The following is a 20106-nucleotide window of genomic DNA, read 5'->3' as shown; positions in this document are numbered from 1 at the left end:
TTCTCCAAGGGATCTTCCCAACCCCAGAATCAAACCCATGTCTCTTATTTTCCTGCATTGGAAGGCAGGTTCTTTATTACTAGTGCCACCTGGGAAGCCCCAAAGAAGCATATTTGAGAGTTTAATTTTCACCTCCTAGGTCTGCAGGCATGTGCTGAGACTGTCCTGCTGACACCACTTTTCAAAATGGAAACTTTCTAAGCCAATGTTTTCAGATACAGCTCCTCTAAACAGAGAACTGCGTTGACTGGGCTGGGACCTCCTGTGTCATCCAAGGCAAGGGGTTCTTTGACAAACACAAATCAACATACCATTGGAAATATACCCTTTGGAAAAGCAAAAGCCAACCTCCAGTCAAGACATGTGCAGTCAGCATGCGTTACTGGAAAAGAGAGGGTAAAATTCACTTCTTTATTTACCACCTACTGAGTCAGGCTTAAAGAGAGTCCTGGATTAACAAGCACTCAATGGCCAACAGAGGGTTTTTATGTTGCAAGATAAACATGCTCTTTTTCAGGTTATAGCATGTTCAGGATATCCGCTCAGTTCAAGGAACTTGCCCAGGGAGGATTTGCAGCTTCCTGGTGACTCAGGGGACCACACCAATACGTTTGGACGGGTGATGGCCTCCTTGCACCCGGAGGAAGGGAGGGCCAAGTGCAAGGGTGAATCGGGGATGAGCCGGGATGAGTAAACCCTGCTCAACTGCAGTAGGGTTTCAGTGCATGCCAGGGAGACATATGAGCCAATCTGGGAGCCTTCAAACCTCCTCTTCCTGCATCGGGCCAGCCCATCCAGTGGAGCACACAGGTGTGTGACTGTGTGTGGGTGCGTGTATATGTTGAGTGTGAGAAATGCAAAAACCTTACCTGTGATGACTTTGACTCGCTCTGCTTTACTCCCACATGCTTTCTTTTGATGTTGGTCTATCACACGCCCAACAGCCTCGTTCACAGTCAGTGGTGTCTGAGGTGGAAGCCACACAGGGTTCTCTAAACTTAAATGCAAGTGAATTCGAATTAAATGAAAATTTTTTCAATTTTTTTTTATTTTGGAACATAGTTGATTTATACCCTTGTGTTACTTTCAAGTGTGCAGCAAAGTTATTTAGTTATACATATTCTTATCCCCGGTGGCTCAGATGGCGAAGAATCGGCGTGCAATGGAAGAGACCTGGGTTTGATCCCTGGGTCAGGAAGATCCCCTGGAGAAGGGAATGGCTACCCATTCCAGTATTCTTGCCTGGAGAATCTCATGGACCGAGGAGCCTGGTGATCTACAGTCCATGGGGTCACAAAGAGTCGGACACAACTGAGCCACTAACACTTCAGCTCTTTCTTATACCTATTCTTTTACAGATTCTTTTTCCATTTAGGTAATTACAGAGTATTGAGTAGAGTTCCTTGGGCTATACAGTAGGTCCTTGTTGATTATCTATTTTATTTATAGTCATGTGTATATGCTAATCCCATAAAACTCTGTTCTTCAGTCACACTGGCCACATTCTCATTACACAATAGATGGCTGGTGGCTACCATAGTGAACAAGGCAGATACAGAACATTTTTATCATCACATAAGGCTCTCTGGGATAGAGCCTTAAGATTGCTGGGAGAAATATCAAGATTGCCGGGAGAAATATCAATAACCTCAGATATGCAGATGACACCACCCTTATGGCAGAAAGTGAAGAGGAACTAAAAAGCCTCTTGATGAAAGTGAAAGAGGAGAGTGAAAAAGTTGGCTTAAAGCTCAACATTCAGAAAATGAAGATCATGGCATCCGGTCCCATCACTTCATGGGAAATAGATGGGGAAACAGTGGAAACAGTGTCAGACTTTATTTTTCTGGGCTCCAAAATCACTGCAGATGGTGACTGCAGCCATGAAATTAAAAGACACTTACTCCTTGGAAGGAAAGCTATGACCAACTTATACAGCATATTCAAAAGCAGAGACATTACTTTGCCAACAAAGGTTCGTCTAGTCAAGGCTATGGTTTTTCCTGTGGTAATGTATGGATGTGAGAGTTGGACTGTGAAGAAGGCTGAGCACCGAAGCATTGATGCTTTTGAACTGTGGTGTTGGAGAAGACTCTTGAGAGTCCCTTGGACTGTAAGGAGATCCAACCAGTCCATTCTGAAGGAGATCAGCCCTGGGATTTCTTTGGAAGGAATGATGCTGAAGCTGAAACTCCAGTACTTTGGCCACCTCATGTGAAGAGTTGACTCATTGGAAAAGACTCTCATGCTGGGAAGGATTGAGGGCAAGAGGAGAAGGGGATGACAGAGGATGAGATGGCTGGATGGCATCACCGACTCGATGGACGTGAGTCTGAGTGAACTCCAGGAGTTGGTGATGGACAGGGAGGCCTGGCGTGCTGCGATTCATGGGGTCGCAAAGAGTCGGACACGACTGAGCGACTGAACTGAACTGAAGGCTTTCTGGTTCAGCACTGTCCTTACATGAGTCCTTATATGTTTTGTCCTGCGTGGTAGGTCCTGCCTTCAGAGGGCATCTAGCCCAGTTGCAAGACAGGCAGTAAGTATTCTCTTAAGTGAAAGAGCAGGAATAATTTGTGATAGCGCTTACAAAGGAAAGGTGCTAGGTGCTTGGAGAGGGTGCAGTGTGAGGTCTGACTTGTCTAGAACTTCCCAGATAGCTACTTTGGTGAAGTCTAGCAGGAGGCCTGAAGAAATATGTGGAAGAAAGATTTCCCACTAGAACACTTGCGTCTGTGGGATGATGCTGATTGGAGGGGTCAGGGTGACAAATGTACAGAAGGAAGAGGTGGGAGCAGCAGCGGGATAAGATTTCAAGATGTCTCCAGGAAGGAGTTCCCTGGTGGTCCCTTGGCTAAGAATCTGCCTGCCAACGCAAGGAACATAGGTTCAGTCCCTGGGCTGGGAAACGTCCACATGCCATGGGACAATGAGGCCCACCTGCCACAACTACTGGGCCTGCACCCTAGAGCCCATGCTCTGCAAGAAGAGAAGCCACTGCGATGAGAAACCTGCGTGCTGTAACCAGAGAGTAGCCCCCACTCACCGCAACTGGAGAAAGCTCGTGTGCAGCAGTGAAGACCCAGAGCAGCCAAAAAAAAGTCTCCAGGCTTCCCCACCTCCACTCTACGTTTTCAAGCCCACGTGAAATCTGCCTTCTGATTTATCTTGCTCCCTGCTCCACCCCCAGGTTCCCTTCAAAATCAGGTTTTACCTAAGATAATTCAGACTAGGAAAAATAAAGACTTCTAACTCCTAAAATTTGAATGAAATGAAAACTACCGTCCTTTGCGCAACTAATGGAAAAAGTCAGGCTCACTTTGCTAATTTTCCCCTGGCTGAAGAAGAAAGGCAAGGGCAGGGGGTACTTGGGCAAGGGGTACTTGAGCAGGTAAATCTTGGAGAATGCACATGGGGATCCATGGAGTCTGCATAGATACGGAGGAAGAAGGAAGAGTTAGGAAGGGTCTGGGAAGAGGAAAGTGACGGGAGAAAAGAAACCAAATGCAAGTGAAATTAATTAAACAGAATATTTATAATGTGGCCCTAAAGTTAGGCTGAGCAGGCAGAGTTTTCATCAGAACATTATTTATGAAATTATTTTATGACTCACATGCTTCCTCCCTAAACAGGTGTTTCAAGAGGAAAGTTGGAAGGGAAAGCCAGCATTTACAACACAACTTCCAAATAGTATGCTAGCTTACCTAATTGAAAGAATAAGTACAAGGGTGGAGTTGAATATCTAATTTTAATAAGCCAATAGCCTGAGTCAGAAAACTGCTACTACTCAAAGTTCCTTTCCAACGCAGTGGGATGAAATATAAACCTTACGTTAGCTGTTCTAACTATAGAGACAAAGAAATGATTAAGAAGGGATTTTTTAAAATAGTCTAAACTTTCTTTTAATCATTGATTTAAGAGAGATTTATGCAAGGAGTTACTGAGGGAGAAAAGTGAGAAGCAGAGAGGAATTTAAAAAAAAACACAGAGAACAATGTATAATGTGGCATTTCTGATAAAAGATGACAAAATATTTACATAAATATAGAGAAAAATTATCAAAAGTTGGTAGCATTTCAAGACAATTTACAATAATTTTACAATAAAATACAATATTATTGTGGAAAAACTAAACAAATGGAGTCCCACATATATGTTATCTATGTGTGTGTGTAACTGGCTTATCAGATATTTGTTTCTCTTTTCATGCACTTTCCAAAGGCTATCTTCATTATCCCTGTATAGTTGGTCTTTTCCATGAGACCCAGTCTCTCCCCTCATCTGTGTATTTCCAGTACCCAGCTACAATCTCTGGCGAGAACTAGACATGAGATGGATGGCTGTTGCCTAAGTGACAACTAGACCAGATGGCATGGTTGGGGAAGGATGGATGGGCAGAAGCAGGAACAGCTCAGGGTTGAGGTCAGAGAACTCTGACCAGGGTGTTGGCTGTATGCAGATGGAATCACAAATCATGTGGGCCAGGATGGCTCTTTCCTGGGCTTGGATTCTATACCAAAGATGGACCAGCTACATAAGTTTTTGAGCCCAGTATGAAATGAAATGTCAGGACTCTTGTTTTAAAATGATGAAGAAGTTCACTGTGGTGACCCCAGAGCATCAAACCAAACATATGGGTCAGGTACACTGTCCCACACTCGTGAAATTGACCCTGATGACAGGCAATCAAGCATCTTTGTTAGCTGTGAAGGATGAGCAAGCTGATCAGATTTAAGAAGGTCTTTAAGAAAGATCAGTGCAGGGACCTCAACGTATGCAGTGGTTAAGACTTTGTCTTCCAATGCAGGGAGTGTGGGTTCAATTCTTGGCTGGGGAGCTAGGAGCCCACATGCCTCGCGGCCAGAAAACTTAAACATGAAAGAGGTGCAATATTATACCAAATTCAATAAAGGCTTTCTTGAAAATTTTCTGCATTAAAAAAAAAATCAGTTCAGGTGTGTTGTAGACAATTGTTCTCAGGAGGCTTGGAGAAGAAAACTGAACGACCATGAAAAATTAGAAGGGCCTGAACAAACCTGCCAATAGCAGAAGGTTGGAGAGGTGCGGAAGGGTAAAGGAATTAGGAACCACTATCCTGACTGCACTGAGATTGAGGGTTGGGGAAGAGAGTTGAAGATTTCTTGTTTCTTGTTTTCTTTTTGTTCCTGCCTCTGGCGACCAGATAAATGATACTACAAGCAGAGCAGCACACAAGGACATCTAACATTCTCTCAAGAATGAAACAGAAAGTGAGAACATGGATTTTCGCTGAAAAAGTACAGGTAGCATGCTAATGAGCTCAGAGGAGACAGGCAGCATTTCCTTCAAAGAACCTGGGAGGACTAGTAATTGGCCCACGGCAAAGACGCTGGGTTTGTGCTGCATCTCAAAATATTGTTAATTTTTGTATGAAGAATGGCAGGGAAGAGAGTTCAGGAGTACAGGCAGGTGCCTAGGGAGGTTCAAGGTATGTATAAGGAACGGCTGGTGTTGTGGATCACAGCAATCAGATAAGCCCTCTTTACAGGTGATGGTGGAAGAGGTGCATAAGGAAATGAGGTGACTTTCCCAAGGCTACAGTAAAATAATGCTTAATTACAGAGACATCAATTTGCTGACAAAGGTCCATACAGTCAAAGCTATGGTTTTTCCAGTAGTCATGTATGGATGTGAGAGTTGGACCATAAAGAAGGTTAAGCACAAAAGAATTGAAGCTTTTGAACTATAGTGTTGGAGAAGAGTCTTGAGAGTCCCTTGGATACCTAAGAGATCAAACCAGTCAATCCTAAAGGAAATCAACTCTGAATATTCATTGGAATATTCAGATGCTGAAGCTGGAGCTCCAATACTTTGGCCAGCTGATGCGAAGAGCCCACTCACTGGGAAAGATTGAAGGCAAAAGGAACAGGGGGCAGCAGAGGATGAGATGGTTAGACAGCATCACCAGCTTAGTGGATGTGAATCTGTGCAGACTCCTGGAGACAGCGGAGGACAGAGGAGTCTGGCATGCTGCAGTCCATGGGGTTGAAAAGAATCAGGCACAACTAAGCAACAACAGAAAACTAGAAAATAATGTCACCAAATTCCCTACCCAGAGTTTTGTCCAATAGGCCAGTTTCTCCTCCAAACCCTCTGTTGTTTACATTAATTGAATTATCAACATGGCAAAATTCAACAGAAGTTGGGATGGATGCCAGATATTAAGACCACCAAAGATCTGAATGGTAAACAATTAAATGGTTGGAAATGAGGTAGGCTCCAAGGTTAACTTATCCAGAGTAATAAAATGCTTCTGGTGAAGACTGGCCTCATGATTTTTTTGATTAAGGCAAATCACTGAGCCAAATTGAGCGCACAAGTGCTCACAAATCCACAGAAGGATTTTTTTCAGGTTGTGCCTGAATGCCCAGTATTGTCATGAGAAAGTGCTTGTTGGAACATTTGCTTCTTTGTTATTGATGAGCAGCTGTGGATGACAGAAACATAAAACTCAGAAGTTTCTGTCCCTTAGCCCCTTTAGTCTGTTCTGGTTTAAAATGATTACATAGCTATTTTATATAACAAGAACCAGTCGCATGGAAGAGACAAATGGTTTTATTTCTCAAACCAGCTTCATCAAGGATTACTCAAAGCAGAGTCTCATCCGTCTTTGCACCATTCCACTCTCATTATAGCTTGGAAATGGGCAGTCATTTTTCACAAGGCTGATCTCCAGTTAGCGATGGAACGGTCAACATTGGTGCACCCTACAAAACCAGACATTCATTCTCTGCCCCTGCGGGCCTCAGCCATGGCATGAGTTCCCACCCATCACAGCAACTCCTTGGGTAGTTGGGCCCCACTGTCCCAGAGGTCTGTGCCAGGGAATCCCAGACCTTGAACAGGAAATGGTCAAGGAGACCATTTCCAGAACCTTTCAAAAAGAGCCACGAAACCACTGTTCTTGGGAGAACACCATGTAATAAATCATCCAAACACTTTTATCATCTCCTGGAACACTCTAAAGAGTAGAGAAAAGTTTTATTAATAATTTCATTGTCAATAGATATAAATCAAACCTAAATGAAAAAACCAGGGCATCTGTTCACTCCAACTCTTACCAATGGAATTTCAACCTTTCCTACCCAGACAAGCACCTGGCATCATAGATAGATATATATTCACTAAAGTTAGAAATAAAATATATTAGTCAATTGACAACTGAATCATTTGTTAGCTTTTTTTGCTTCCATATATTTGAATCAATTGACTCTCAAAGATAGTCCTGGATGTTCAGAAAATGCTGAACCTTTTTTTCTTAAAGTCAAGGGCACTTAAATCACAGAACTAAAGACATCACTATCAGAAATAAATTGGATTTACTTTGGCTCACTCCATTTATCATGTCTGGAATTAATAAATATTTATTGAATAAATAAATGAAGTGATAAATTTCATCAAAACTTATCTGTTTGCCTCTGATGTTCTCAAAATGTTGTTAAAAAATAAATTGGTAATGATAGTTATTATTAGAACCTCAAGGTAGTAAAGAGGAAAGAAAACAACCATCTCAGCAATTACTCCAAGCCAGGGAGTATTCAAGGACCTTTATATAAGCTATTTTAATCCTAAAAACAATCCCATTAGATAGATATTATAATTCTCATCTAATAATTGAGAATAAAAGGTTTAAGTTAGTGAAGTAACAGAGCAGTCACATTATGTCCCAAAACTATGACTTTCTTTTATTTGATTTTAAAGTTTTTTAATTTATTTATTTGGCTGCTTTGGGTCTTAGCTGAGGTGCACAGGCTCTCTAGTGTGGGGCACAAGTTCAGTAGTTGGAGCTTAGTTGCTCTGCAGCATCTGAGCTCTTAGTTCCCCTACCAGGGATCAAACCCACAGCCCCTGCATTGAAAGGTAGGTTCTTAACGACTGGACCACCAGGGAAGTGGTGTCTCCAAACTCACAACTTTCTGTATTCACGACACAACCCTTTTTTTTTCTATTATGGATAATAACAACTTTTAATGGATCACCTAAATGAAAACACTTAGCACTAACAGACACTTCCTAATATTACAAAATAGGTAATGAAATTGAAGTTTTTTGAAAGAAAATATAAACTATGTATGTAAATACATAAAGCAAAAAAGAGCATTCTCATTATGATCAGTTCAGTTCAGTCATTCAGTCATGTCCAAATCACTGCAACCCCATGGACAGCAGCATACCAGTCTTCCTTGTCCATCACCAATCCCAGAGCTTACACAAACACCTGTCCATTGAGTCGGTGATGGACTCAGTCTTTCCCAGCATCAGGGTCTTTTCAAATGAGTCAGTTCTTCGTATCAGGTGGCCAAAGTATTCGAGTTTCGGCTTTAGCATCAGTCCTTCCAATGAATATTCAGGATTGATTTCCTTTACGATGGACTGGTTGGATCTCCTTGCAGTCCAAGGGACTCTCAGGACTCTTCTCCAACAGTTCAAAAGCATCAATTCTTCAGCACTCAGTCTTCTTCACAGTCCAAGTCTCACATCCATACATGACCACAGGAAAAACCATAGCCTTGACTAGACGGACCTTTGTTGGCAAAGTAATATCTCTGCTTTTTTAATATGCTATCTAGGTTGGTCATAACTTTTCTTCCAAGGAACAAGTATCTTTGAATTTCATGGCTGCAGTCATCATCTGCAGTGATTTTGGAGCCCAAACACTGAAGTCTGTCACTGCTTCCACTGTTTCTCCATCTATTTGCCATGAAGTGATGGGATCAGATGCCATGATCTTAGCTTTTTGAATGTTGAGCTTTAAGCCAAGTTTTTCACTCTTCTCTTTCATGTTCATCAAGAGGCTCTTTAGTTCTTCTTTACTTTCTACCATAAGTGTGGTGTCATCTGCATATCTGAGGTTATTGACATTTCCCCTGGCAATCTTGATTCCAGCTTGTGCTTCCTCCAGCCCAGCGTTTCTCATGATGTACTCTGCATATAAGTTAAATAAACAGGGTGACAAAATACACCCTTGACATACTCCTTTCATGATTTGGAACCAGTCTATTGTTTCATGTCCACTTATAACTCTTGCTTCTTGACCTGCATACAGATTTCTCAAGAGGCAGGTCAAGTGGTCTGGTATTCCCATCTCTTTCAGAATTTCCCACAGTTTATTGTGATCCACACAGTCAAAGGCTTTGGCATAGTCAATAAAGCAGAAATAGATGTTTTTCTGAAACTCTCTTGCTTTATCAATGATCCAGCAGATGTTGGCAATTTGATCTCTGGTTCCCTGCCTTTTCTAAATCCAGCTTGAACATCTAGAAGTTCATGGTTCACATACTGTTGAAGCCTGGCTTGGAGAATTTTGAGCATTACTTTACTAACGTGTGGGATGACTGCAATTGTGTGGTAGTTTGAGCATTCTTTGGGATTGTCTTTCTTTGGGATTGGAATGAAAACTGACCTTTCCCAGTCCTGTGGCCACTGCTGACTTTTCCAAATATGTTGGCATATGGAGGACAGCACTTTCACAGCATCATCTTAGGATTTGAAATAGCTCAATTGGAATTCTATCACCTCCACTAGCTTTGTTCATAGTGATGCTTCCTAAGGCCCACTTGACTTCACATTCCAGGATGTCTGGCTCTAGGTGAGTGATCAAACCATCATGGTTATCTGGCTCATGAAGATCTTTTTTGTATAGTTCTTCTGTGTATTCTTGCCACCTCTTCTTTGTATCTTCTGCTTCCATTAGGTTCATATCATTTCTGTCCTTTATTGTGCCCATCTTTACATGAAATATTCTGTTGGTATCTCTAGTTCTCTTGAAGAGATCTCTAGTCTTTCCCATTCTGTTGTTTTCCTCTGTTTCTTTGGACTAATCACTGAGGAAGGCTTTCTTATCTCTCCTTGCTATTCTTTGGAACTCTGCATTCAAATGGGTATATCTTTCCTTTTCTCCTTTGCCATTCACTTCTCTTCTTTTCTCAGCTATTTGTAAGGCCTCCTCAGACAACCATTTTACCGTTTCGCATTTCTTTTTCTTGGGGATGGTCTTGATTCCTGTCTCCTGTACAATGTCTCAAACCTCCATCCATAGTTCTTCAGGCACTCTGTCTATCAGATCTAATCCCTTGAATCTATTTCTCACTTCCACTGTAAAATCATAAGGGATTTAGGTCATACCAAATTGATCTAGTGGTTTTCCCCCACTTTCTTCAACTCAAGTCTGAATTTGGCAATAAGGAGTTCATGATCTGAGCCATAGTCAGCTCCCGGTCTTGTTTTTGCTGACAGTATAAAACTTCTCCATCTTTGGCTGCAAAGAATATAATCAATCTGATTTTGGTATTGACCACCTGGTGTTGTCCATGTGTAGAGTGTTTTCTTCTGTTGTTGAAGGAGGGCGTTTGCTATGACCAGTGCGTTCTCTTGGCAAAAGTCTATTAGCCTTTGCCCTGCTTCATTCCGTACTCCAAGGCCAAATTTTCCTATTATTCCAGGTACCTCTTAACTTCCTTCTTTTGCATTCTAGTTCCCTGTAATGAAAAGGATATCTTTTTGGGGTGTTAATTTTAGAAGGTCTTGTAAGTCTTCATAGAACCATTCAGCTTTGGCTTCTTCAGTATTACGGGTTGAGGCATAGACTTGGATTATCGTGATATCGAATGGTTTGCCTTGGAAACTAACAGAGATCATTCTCTCGTTTTTGAGATTGCATCCAAGTACTGCATTTTAGACTCTTGTTGACCATGATGGCTACTCCATTTCTTCTAAGGGATTCCTGCACACAGTAGTAAATATAATAGTCATCTGAGTTAAATTCACCCATTCCAGTCCATTTTAGTTCACTGATTCCTAAAATGTTGTTGTTCACTCTTTCATCTTCTGTTTGGCCACTTCCAATTTGCCCTGATTCATGGACCTAACATTCCAGGTTCCTATGCAATATTGCTCTTTACAGCACTGGACTTTGCTTCCATCACTAATCACACCCACAACTGGGTGTTGTTTTTGCTTTGGCTCCATCTCTTCATTCTTTGAGGAGTTATTTCTCCACTGATCCCCTGTAGTATATTGGGCATCTACTGACCTGGGGAGTTCTTTCAGTGTCTTATCTTTTTGCCTTTTCACACTATTCATGGGGTTCTCAAGGCAAGAATACTGAAGTGGTTTGCCATTCCCTTCTCCAGTGGACCACATTTTGTCAGAACTCTCCACTAAGACCACATCTTGGGTGGCCCTACACGGCATGGCTCATAGTTTCACTGAGTTAGACAAGGCTGTCTGTGGTCCATGTGATCAGATTGGTTAGTTTTCTGTGACTGTGGTTTTCATTCTGTTATGATAGGCTTATTATGATAGGCTCTTTCAAACATACGTGTCTCTATATTACCAGTCATCTTCACTGAAAAGCATTGTTTAAGGGTGAGGGGCCAGATGCTTCGCTGAGTCACCCTGAAAAAGATCTATACATCCCTTGCTCAATCTTTCTGAGACTGCCCTCTCCTAGGTATCAGATCAATGAGAAGAAATCACTGCCCCAGCTCAAGAGATCAGCTAACATGTGAACGATTGAGATGAGAGGCCCTTTTCGAGGAGACCCAAAATGAAAATGGTCTCAACAGTGTCCCTGTGGATTTCTACAAAATCTTTTCATAAAAGCAGCTGGAATTTCATCCTGACTCACAAGCTCTCACTATGGGTTCCAAGTACTTCAATCTTTCTTTCTTTTTCTTTTTTCTTTTCTTCTTTTACTGCTTAGAGCCAAATATCAGAGTCCTGAAAATACTGGAAAGATTGTTTGCTTTTCATTTTGCTCCTTTCTAAGGTTCCTTTTTGCAAATGTCTTGTGGGTTCCACATTCCTTAGACATTGCTTGGCAGTTAGTTATCGAAAGGAGCATATCCCTGTGACCGTGCTTAGCCAGGAATGCCACTAGTGTGTTGAGATTTAAGGCCTGTTGCTGACTTGCAAGATCCCCTGAGCATCTCTGCCCTCTCCTTATGTTGCAGATTCAGGGAAAGGAGGCAGGAAACCAGCACTGTCAGAAGCAGCTGAGGATCTGATCTCATCGTTCCTCCTATTGAAGCCCGTCCCTGGGGACTTCCCTGGCTGTCCAGTGGTTAAGACTTGTCTTCCACTGGCAGAGATGAAGATTTGATCTCTAATGGGGGAGCTAAGATCCCACCTGCCTCATGGCCAAAAAACTCAACATAAAACAAACAATATTGTAACAAATTCAACGGAGACTTTAATAATGGTCTACATAAAAAAAAACAAATCCTTAAAAAAAAATCCCATCCCAAGGTTCCCAAAGTGTCCATCTGCCAAGGGCAGGGCTTTATCAGCAACTCACATTGCTCATGAAATCTATTAAGCACAATCCTAGGATACCAGCTGGCCCAAAGCTGCTGTATTTCTACAGACCATGCAACAAATGGAAAAAGAATGGGACTTCGAGCTCACAGCCCTGAACTTCAATTCCAGCTCTATCTTTTAGCAGTAATTACTATCATAATTCACTGGGAAGTTTATTTAACTTCACTGAGTTTCTGCTTTCTTGTTTTCTAAAATAGACTTTATATATAACTGTAGAAAAACACTCAAAAAGGACATTGCTTTTAAGAAAAAGAAAAAACCTAACTGCAGACATTTCTACTTTGTGTGGCTGGCAGAACAGCTTTCCGAGATGCTTAGAAAAATGCTTCAGTTTGGTCTTGATGAGTCATGTGGAGCTGAAAAATATGGTATCACTTGAGCAGAGCCTAAATGGAAGTAGAATTTGGAAGAAGCAGATTTCTATGCCCCAAAATATATGTGGAATGATAAGATTCTAAGATTCCTCTGGAGGAGGAAATGGCAACCCACTCCAGTATTCTTTCTTGGATAATCCCATGGACAGAGGAGGCTGTCTGGCTACAGTCCATGGGGTCCCAAAGAGTTGGACATGATTGAGCACACACACACACACACATACACACACACACAAGATTCTACAGCTAACCCTAGATCAGGGAGAAGGGTTTCCAAAACAGAGAGAAAACAGAGATAGAGAGTGGTCAGTAAGGAGAACTCCAAAGTTGTATGGGAGGCTGGGGCAGGCTTCCCACTACAGAAGCTTGAGCACACGCGTCCTGCACAAGGAGAGCCAGCGAGGAGAGGTGCAGCCCTCGGGGCTGGAATTCTGTGCAAGTCAGGCCAGTCTTACACCCAGGATTAAGGTATATTTTCCTTTAGGGAAGGTACTTAAGGTTTCCAAAGCACTGAACAGAGACCGACAAAGAGACACAGCCCAAATGATGCTTCCATAGCAAATCAAATGTTAAGTTTGAAGGTATTTCTTACCCTGTACTGCCCTCCTCACACACAACATGTCCCTAAGTATGCCTCATCCTTCCAGTAAATCCTTTGTTAACAGTGGGGTTATGGGAGTTACGAGAAGGTAGATGATAACTGAGTTTTCCTGATGGCCCAGCAGTAAAGAATCCACCTGCCAATGCAGGAGATGTGGGTTCCATGACTGGGTCAGGACGATCCCTTGGAGGAGGAAATAACAACACACCCTGGTATTCTTGCCTGGGAAATCCCATGGACAGAGGAGTGTGATGGGCTACAGTCCATGGAGTTGCAAAGAGTCTGACACAACTGAGCACACACACACACACACACACCAATTATATATAGAAGGGATCTACAACAAGGTCCTACTTTATAGCACAGGGAGCTCCATTCAATACCGTATGATAAATCTTAATGGAAAAGAACTTTAAAAGCAAATGTCTCTATATGTATCACTGAACCACTTTGCTGTACAGCAGAAATTAACACAACATTGTAAATCAATGATATTTCCATTTTTAAACAAAAACTTTAATAAAAGAAAATCATGTTCATTTTATAAAACTTCCAGAAAAAAGTCTGTATTTTTACTTACAATTTTTACTTAAAAGCTTTTTTCTTAAAAAAGCTATTAAGAAATTTGGAATAACTAGCAGTCACGTGACTCCTTACAATTTGCAATGAGTTGTCACACTCATTTTTGTCTTACCCAACCTTATTTAATTCTTATCACAAACCCAGTGTTGTCAGAAACACTGTTAATGGGGCTCAAACACAGGTCCTTGCAGTAGCTTTATTCCCCTACTGTTGAGGTGGCATCATTGACCAGATGCGCCCACTTCTCCATTAACCTCTCCAATTTAATGGGAAAACTGAAATAATGGTACAAAACGAGAAAGAAAACAAAATGGGAAGCAGAAGGCTACACACTTGAAGTTGGTCCCTTTGCCTTCACAGTCATACTTGTAGCCTGCCCACCCTTCTGTCTCCTTCCACCTCCCTCGCCCTTGTGTGTCTGGCAACCCTGGGGCCGTCACAAAGGGGAGTGTGCTTGGCCCTATGTTCCTGATGTGAAATAGCAAGGACACGATCCTGAGAAAGTGTTCCTCCTTGTAAAATACCCTAGGGAAATAAACCAGAGCTTCACTGTTTCAGTAAAAGGCTTTATTTCCAAGTCTTTTCTGTCTTCTAAATCTGAGTTCACAGTCATCGTGGGAAATCCACAGTGATTCCAAGGGCATCCACATCAATCAGTACACGCCTAAGCTCTTCATTGTTAAATCTACATGAAGTAGGAGATTCTTTTCAATTCTCAGAGTCCTTCAGATTGGTTGGCATAAGAAGACAAGCTACTCAACATTTCACGTCTGTGCAAAAACCAAAGAACTCTAATAGATGACAGAAGGGAAGCCACAAGATTTTCACATGTCATCTCACTTGGCTGAGCTGCTAGAGAGAAATTGCAAAATGTAAGTGCCTTATGCCACTTCAGGAGACAATAGTCATTGTCTGAACCAACTGTTTCTTCAGCTAAGGGATCATGAGCAGTGTGCAGCTATGGACTTCTTCCTGACCATGGCCCATTAGTTTCAGCATGCTTGGGCCTGGCTTTGCCTTTCCATCTAAGAGAGGAAAGTTCCAAGGAAAAAGCTGATGGGCAGGTTACAGGACACTACTTGCTAGAGTCATTCCATCCTCCACCTGAATATCCAAAGAAATCCTCTTGTGGCTCAGGGCTTCCCCTGTGGCTCAGCTGATAAAGAATCAGCCTGTAATGCGGGAGACCTGAGTTCAATCCTGTGGTTGGGAAGCTCCCTAGAGAAGGGAACGGCTACACACTCCAGTATTCTGGCCTGGAGAATTCCATGAATTGTACAGTCCATGGGGTCACAAAGAGTCAGACACAACTGAGTAACTTTCACTTTCACTAATCTCATCTGAATGGATTTGAAAATTATAGGATTCATGAATGATATGGTAATGAACACAGCTTGATAAACACAAAAATATTCCCAAATCAAGTTTTCTTTAAGAACTATTTTCTTCATATGAATTCATCAAAGGGTAGATAGATAAAAGGTAATCTGGATAATATGCCTCCATTTTAAGCAAAGCAAATGATGCATATGACAATTGAAAATAATCATTCTATGATGAACACTGGGGTACACAAGTCTCTTTCAATTTTGGTTTCCTCAGTGTGTATGCCCAGCATTGGGATTGCTGGATCATATGGCAGTTCTATTTCCAGGTTTTTAAGGACTCTGCACACTGTTCTCCATAGTGGCTGTACTAGTTTGCATTCCCACCAACAGTGTAAGAGGGTTCCCTTTTCTCCACACCTTTTCCAACATTTATTGTTTGTAGACTTTTGGATAGCAGCCATTCTGACCAGCATGAGATGGTACCTCATTATGGTTTTGATTTGCATTTCTCTGATAATGAGTGATGTTGAGCATCTTTTCACATGTTTCTTAGCCATCTGCATGTCTTCTTTGGAGAAATGTCAGTTTAGTTCTTTGGCCCATTTTTTGATTGGGTCACTTATTTTTTCTGGTATTGAGCTGCATGAGCTGCTTGTATATTTTTGAGATTAATTATTTGTCAGTTGCTTCATTTGCTATTATTTTCTCCCATTCTGAAGGCTGTTTTTCACCTTGCTTATAGTTCCCTTTATTGTGCAAAAACTTTTAAGTTTAATTAGGTCCCATTTGTTTATTTTTGCTTTTATTTCCATTACTCTGGGAGGTGGTCATAGAGAATCCTGCTGTGATTTATATCAGAGAGTGTTTTGCCTATGTTTTCCTCCAGGAGTTTTATAGTTTCTGGTCTTACATTTAGATCTTTAATCCATTTTGAGTTTATTTTTGTGTATGGTGTTAGAAAGTGTTCTAGTTTCATTCTTTTACAAGTGGTTGACCAGTTTTCCCAGCACCACTTGTTAAAGAGATTGTCTTTTCTCAATTGTATATTCTTGCCTCCTTTGTTAAAGATATGGTGTCCATAGACACATGGATTTATCTCTGGGCTTTCTATTTTGTTCCAATGATCTTTATTTCTGTCTTTGTGCCAGTACCATACTGTCTTGATGACTGTAGCTTTGTAGTATAGTCTGAAGTCAGGCAGGTTGATTCCTCCAGTTCCATTCTTCTTTCTCAAGATAGCTTTGGCTATTCGAGGTTTTTTGTATTTCCATACAAATTGTGAAATTGTGTACCCCAATGTTCATCACAACACTGTTTACAATAGCTAGGACATGGAAGCAACCTAGATGTCCATCGGCAGACGAATGGGTAAGAAAGCTGTGGTACACATACACAATGGGATATTACTCAGCTATTAAAAAGAATGCATTTGAATCAGTTCTAATGAGGTAGATGAAACTGGAGCCTGTTATACAAAGTAAGTCAGAAAGAAAAACACCAATACAGTATATTAATTCATATATATGAAATTTAGAAAGATGGCAACAATGACCCTATATGAGAGACAGCAAAAGAGACACAGAGATAAAGAACAGATATTTGGACTCTGTGGGAGAAGGTGAGGGTGGGATGATTTGAGAGAATAGCATTGAAACATGTATATTATCATATGTGAAATAGATCGCCAGTCCAGGTTAAATGCATGAGACAGGCTGCTTGGGGCTGGTGCACTGGGATGACCCTGAGGGATGGGATGGGGAGGGAGGTAGGAGAGGGGTTCAGGATGGGGGACACATGTACATCCATGGCTGATTTATGTCAATGTATGGCAAAACCACTACAACATTGTAAAGTAATTAGCCTCCAATTAAAATAAATTAATTAATTTTAAAAAAAAGAAAATAATCATTCTATAAAGAATAGTTAGGGAAGAAGGTGGGGTGGGGAGCATAAAGTAGGGGAAGAGAAAGACATATTAAGTGTAATAAATGTAACAAGATTAATTTGTTCCCTAACAATTCCCTGTCCCCCTTTCAACCCCAAATACACTGTGTGCCCATCAAGATGTGTGGGTGACTAGGAAAATGAGTGTGTTTGGTGTGTCTATATGAGTCTCTGTGTATGTGGTATGAGGGGAGGGAAAATTGAGAGTGAACAGGTAGAGAGGTTTCAGTCTGTATGGGTATGCAGGGTGTGTATCTATAAAGGACGTACATAAGGGGATTTGAATAAAAGGGTGTGGGACTGTGAGTGTGGATTGAGGTTATAAAAGAGTGTTATGAGCTTATGTAGGTGATATTTATAGACTATGGAGTGGGTTCTATTTGTTAGGGTGGTAAGTGTGAGTATGAGTCTTTGAGGTGGGAAGTGTGTGCCTGAAACTGTGTATATATGTCTGGGGTACATGTACAAGCTGAGGGTGTGCACCTAGGAAATACAAGTGGGTCTTGCGTGAAAAAGCAGATTAGCATGTCTTTGCAATCAACATGATGCATGAAATCCTCTGAAAGGCAAACCAAGCCTTTCTTTTGCCTCCGCTGCCCTGCCCTGAGCACCCATGCCCAGAGATGGTCTTGCTGTCAGTATTCAGTCCCCCGTAGCTGCTTCTGAACCAACCCACACCTCTGTCTCCTCTGCTGGGACTCAGGGGATTCATTTACCATGATCTATGTTACAATAGACTTTTATTTACAACTTATTATCTTGTAATTTATTACTTTATAAAAAGTTATGATTTACTTCACTGTAGCTATGGTTTCTCCCATAGTCATGTGAGAGTTGGACCATAAAGAAGGCTGAGTGCCAAAGAACTGATACTTTCAAATTGTGGTGCTGGAGAAGACTCTTGCGAGTCCCTTGGACTGCAAGGAGAGCAAACCAGTCAATCCTAAAGGAAATCAATCCTGAATATTCATTGGAAGGACTGATGCTGAAGTTGGAGCTCCAATACTTTGGCCCCCTGATGCAAAGAGCCGACTCATTGGAAAAGACCCTGATGCTGGGAAAGATTGAAGGCAAAAAGAGTAGGGGGTGGCAGAGGATGAGATGGTGAGATAGCATCACTGACTCAATGGACATGAATCCGAGCAAATTGCAGGAGATAGTGAAAGACAGAGGTGCCTGACGTGCTCTAGTCCAAGAGCTCACAAAGAGTCAGGCTTAGCGATAAAAAACAACAGATTTTTAATTGCCCACTGAGCTTATTTGGGAAGAATACCTCTGGGCCATAATTTCTGTTGATAAATCATCGTTGTCATCATCCCACCACCATCCCCATCATCCCATCACCATCACCACCATCCCCATGTGCTGAATGGCATTCAGCATTTACCATGCATCATCATCTCAGCTAATGCACATTATGCTTTTTGAAAAGTTAATTCTACAGCACAAAATACAGCTGAATTGGCTCACAAATCCATGCTAATCAAGAAAAAGCTGTCTGAAAGGCTAAGCTGAGGAGTACTAGAGACCTTCAAATTAACATACAGCCTCTGTTTCCTGTCCAAAGCCCCAGTCCATCCTGAGATCTTGTTTGTTACATGAAAATTCATTTAATTCAGCTTCAGTTTATTCATCCCTTCTACCACCTACCTTAAATACAAAATCAGTCATCTATAATATTTCCCTGGATGGTCAAAGAATCTACCTGCAATGCAGGAGCCTCAGGAGACACAAGTTCAATCCTTGGGTTGGGAAGATCCTGTAGAGGAGGAAATGGCAACCCACTCCCGTATTCTTGCCTGGAGAATCCTATGGACAGAGGATCCTGGCAGGCTACAGTCCATGGGGTCGCAAAGAGCCGGACACGACTGTAGCAACTTAGCATGCGAGCACAGATGGTTATAGAGATACCTAATGCTATGTTGTTGGTGTCAGTATGTAAACAGGCTTATTGCAACTCTGCCCGTGGAGATAAAATTGCTGTGTATCATTTTCCCGGAATGGAGCCCCTCAGAGAACAGTTTGTTACGGCATTTGCACCAAGGACTTCTTCACAGGGCTCCACATTTCCACTTCATAAACATCCATTCCCAGGAAAGCAAAATAGGAAATTCTCAAGGACGACGAAACAGCTGCAATAGGGTGATTTGCCAGCAAAGATATTGCAAGTGCGCCAAACCTTTCATATTGGAGGCAGAGTTCAGCCTGTTTAGAGCAGGAGAGCCAACGTCATCTTCCAGCTTCACCTGGTGTTTTCTCCAAGGCAGGAATAAAGCGAAAAATAGTGAGGGAGTGTTCACAGCCTCTATCTGTGTGGTGAAACTTTCTCTAACTGTAATGGAGTGAAAAGTTGGGAGGTTATTCAAATACAAAGAGAACTCAGTGATGGCTTTTATGGCCCCGTGAGTTCCGTATCTTTGACCTGATGAACTAGAGCGACAAATGTCCTCAGAACTTGCATCTCCATCCATTCAAGTCTCAAATGGAAAGGAGACTCTAGCTCCAATGCCCTGAGGCAAAGAAATGCAGCCCTCCTTGTGGCTTCTAGCCTAAGTCTTTCTAAAAAGCAGAGGGCTACATAGATATTCCAGAGACCCAGATGGTGGACCATGCCACAGCTGTCTGCTGGCGTTGTCCTCAGGCCATGTCTAGGGAGAGACAGATGCCACACCATTATTAAAGCTGGGCTCATCCTCACTGTGCAGCTAAGAACAGTATGATCAAGCAGAAAAGATAAGATCACTTAATTATAATGCCAGCCAATCTGTTGACAGGCTGGAATATTTTTCCTTTTGTGAAATTGTTTCAAAGACTGATTTAGACCTCACAGAATGACAAGAATCAGCTCATTCATGAATGTGGATACAAACAAAATGTGGGCACAAAATATAGCAGAGTCCATGCTTTGACGCCATCC

The 20106-nt window shown here is 41.8% G+C and overlaps 1 long non-coding RNA gene across 1 annotated transcript; it reads right to left on the bottom strand.

The window, feature by feature from the left end:
- Positions 1–308: 308 nt before the first annotated feature.
- On the bottom strand, positions 309–18962 carry LOC102392630. The gene is made up of 3 exons (XR_329330.3): positions 18895–18962; positions 870–997; positions 309–382 (listed from the first exon to the last, which is right to left on the bottom strand). It is a non-coding gene; the product is annotated as an uncharacterized LOC102392630 (long non-coding RNA).
- Positions 18963–20106: the final 1144 nt, after the last annotated feature.

This window comes from Bubalus bubalis, chromosome 20 (genome assembly GCF_019923935.1).
Source record: "Bubalus bubalis isolate 160015118507 breed Murrah chromosome 20, NDDB_SH_1, whole genome shotgun sequence".
NCBI lineage: Eukaryota > Metazoa > Chordata > Mammalia > Artiodactyla > Bovidae > Bubalus > Bubalus bubalis.
Note: the sequence above shows the minus strand (reverse complement) of the source record. Positions and strands in the feature narration are given on the sequence as shown.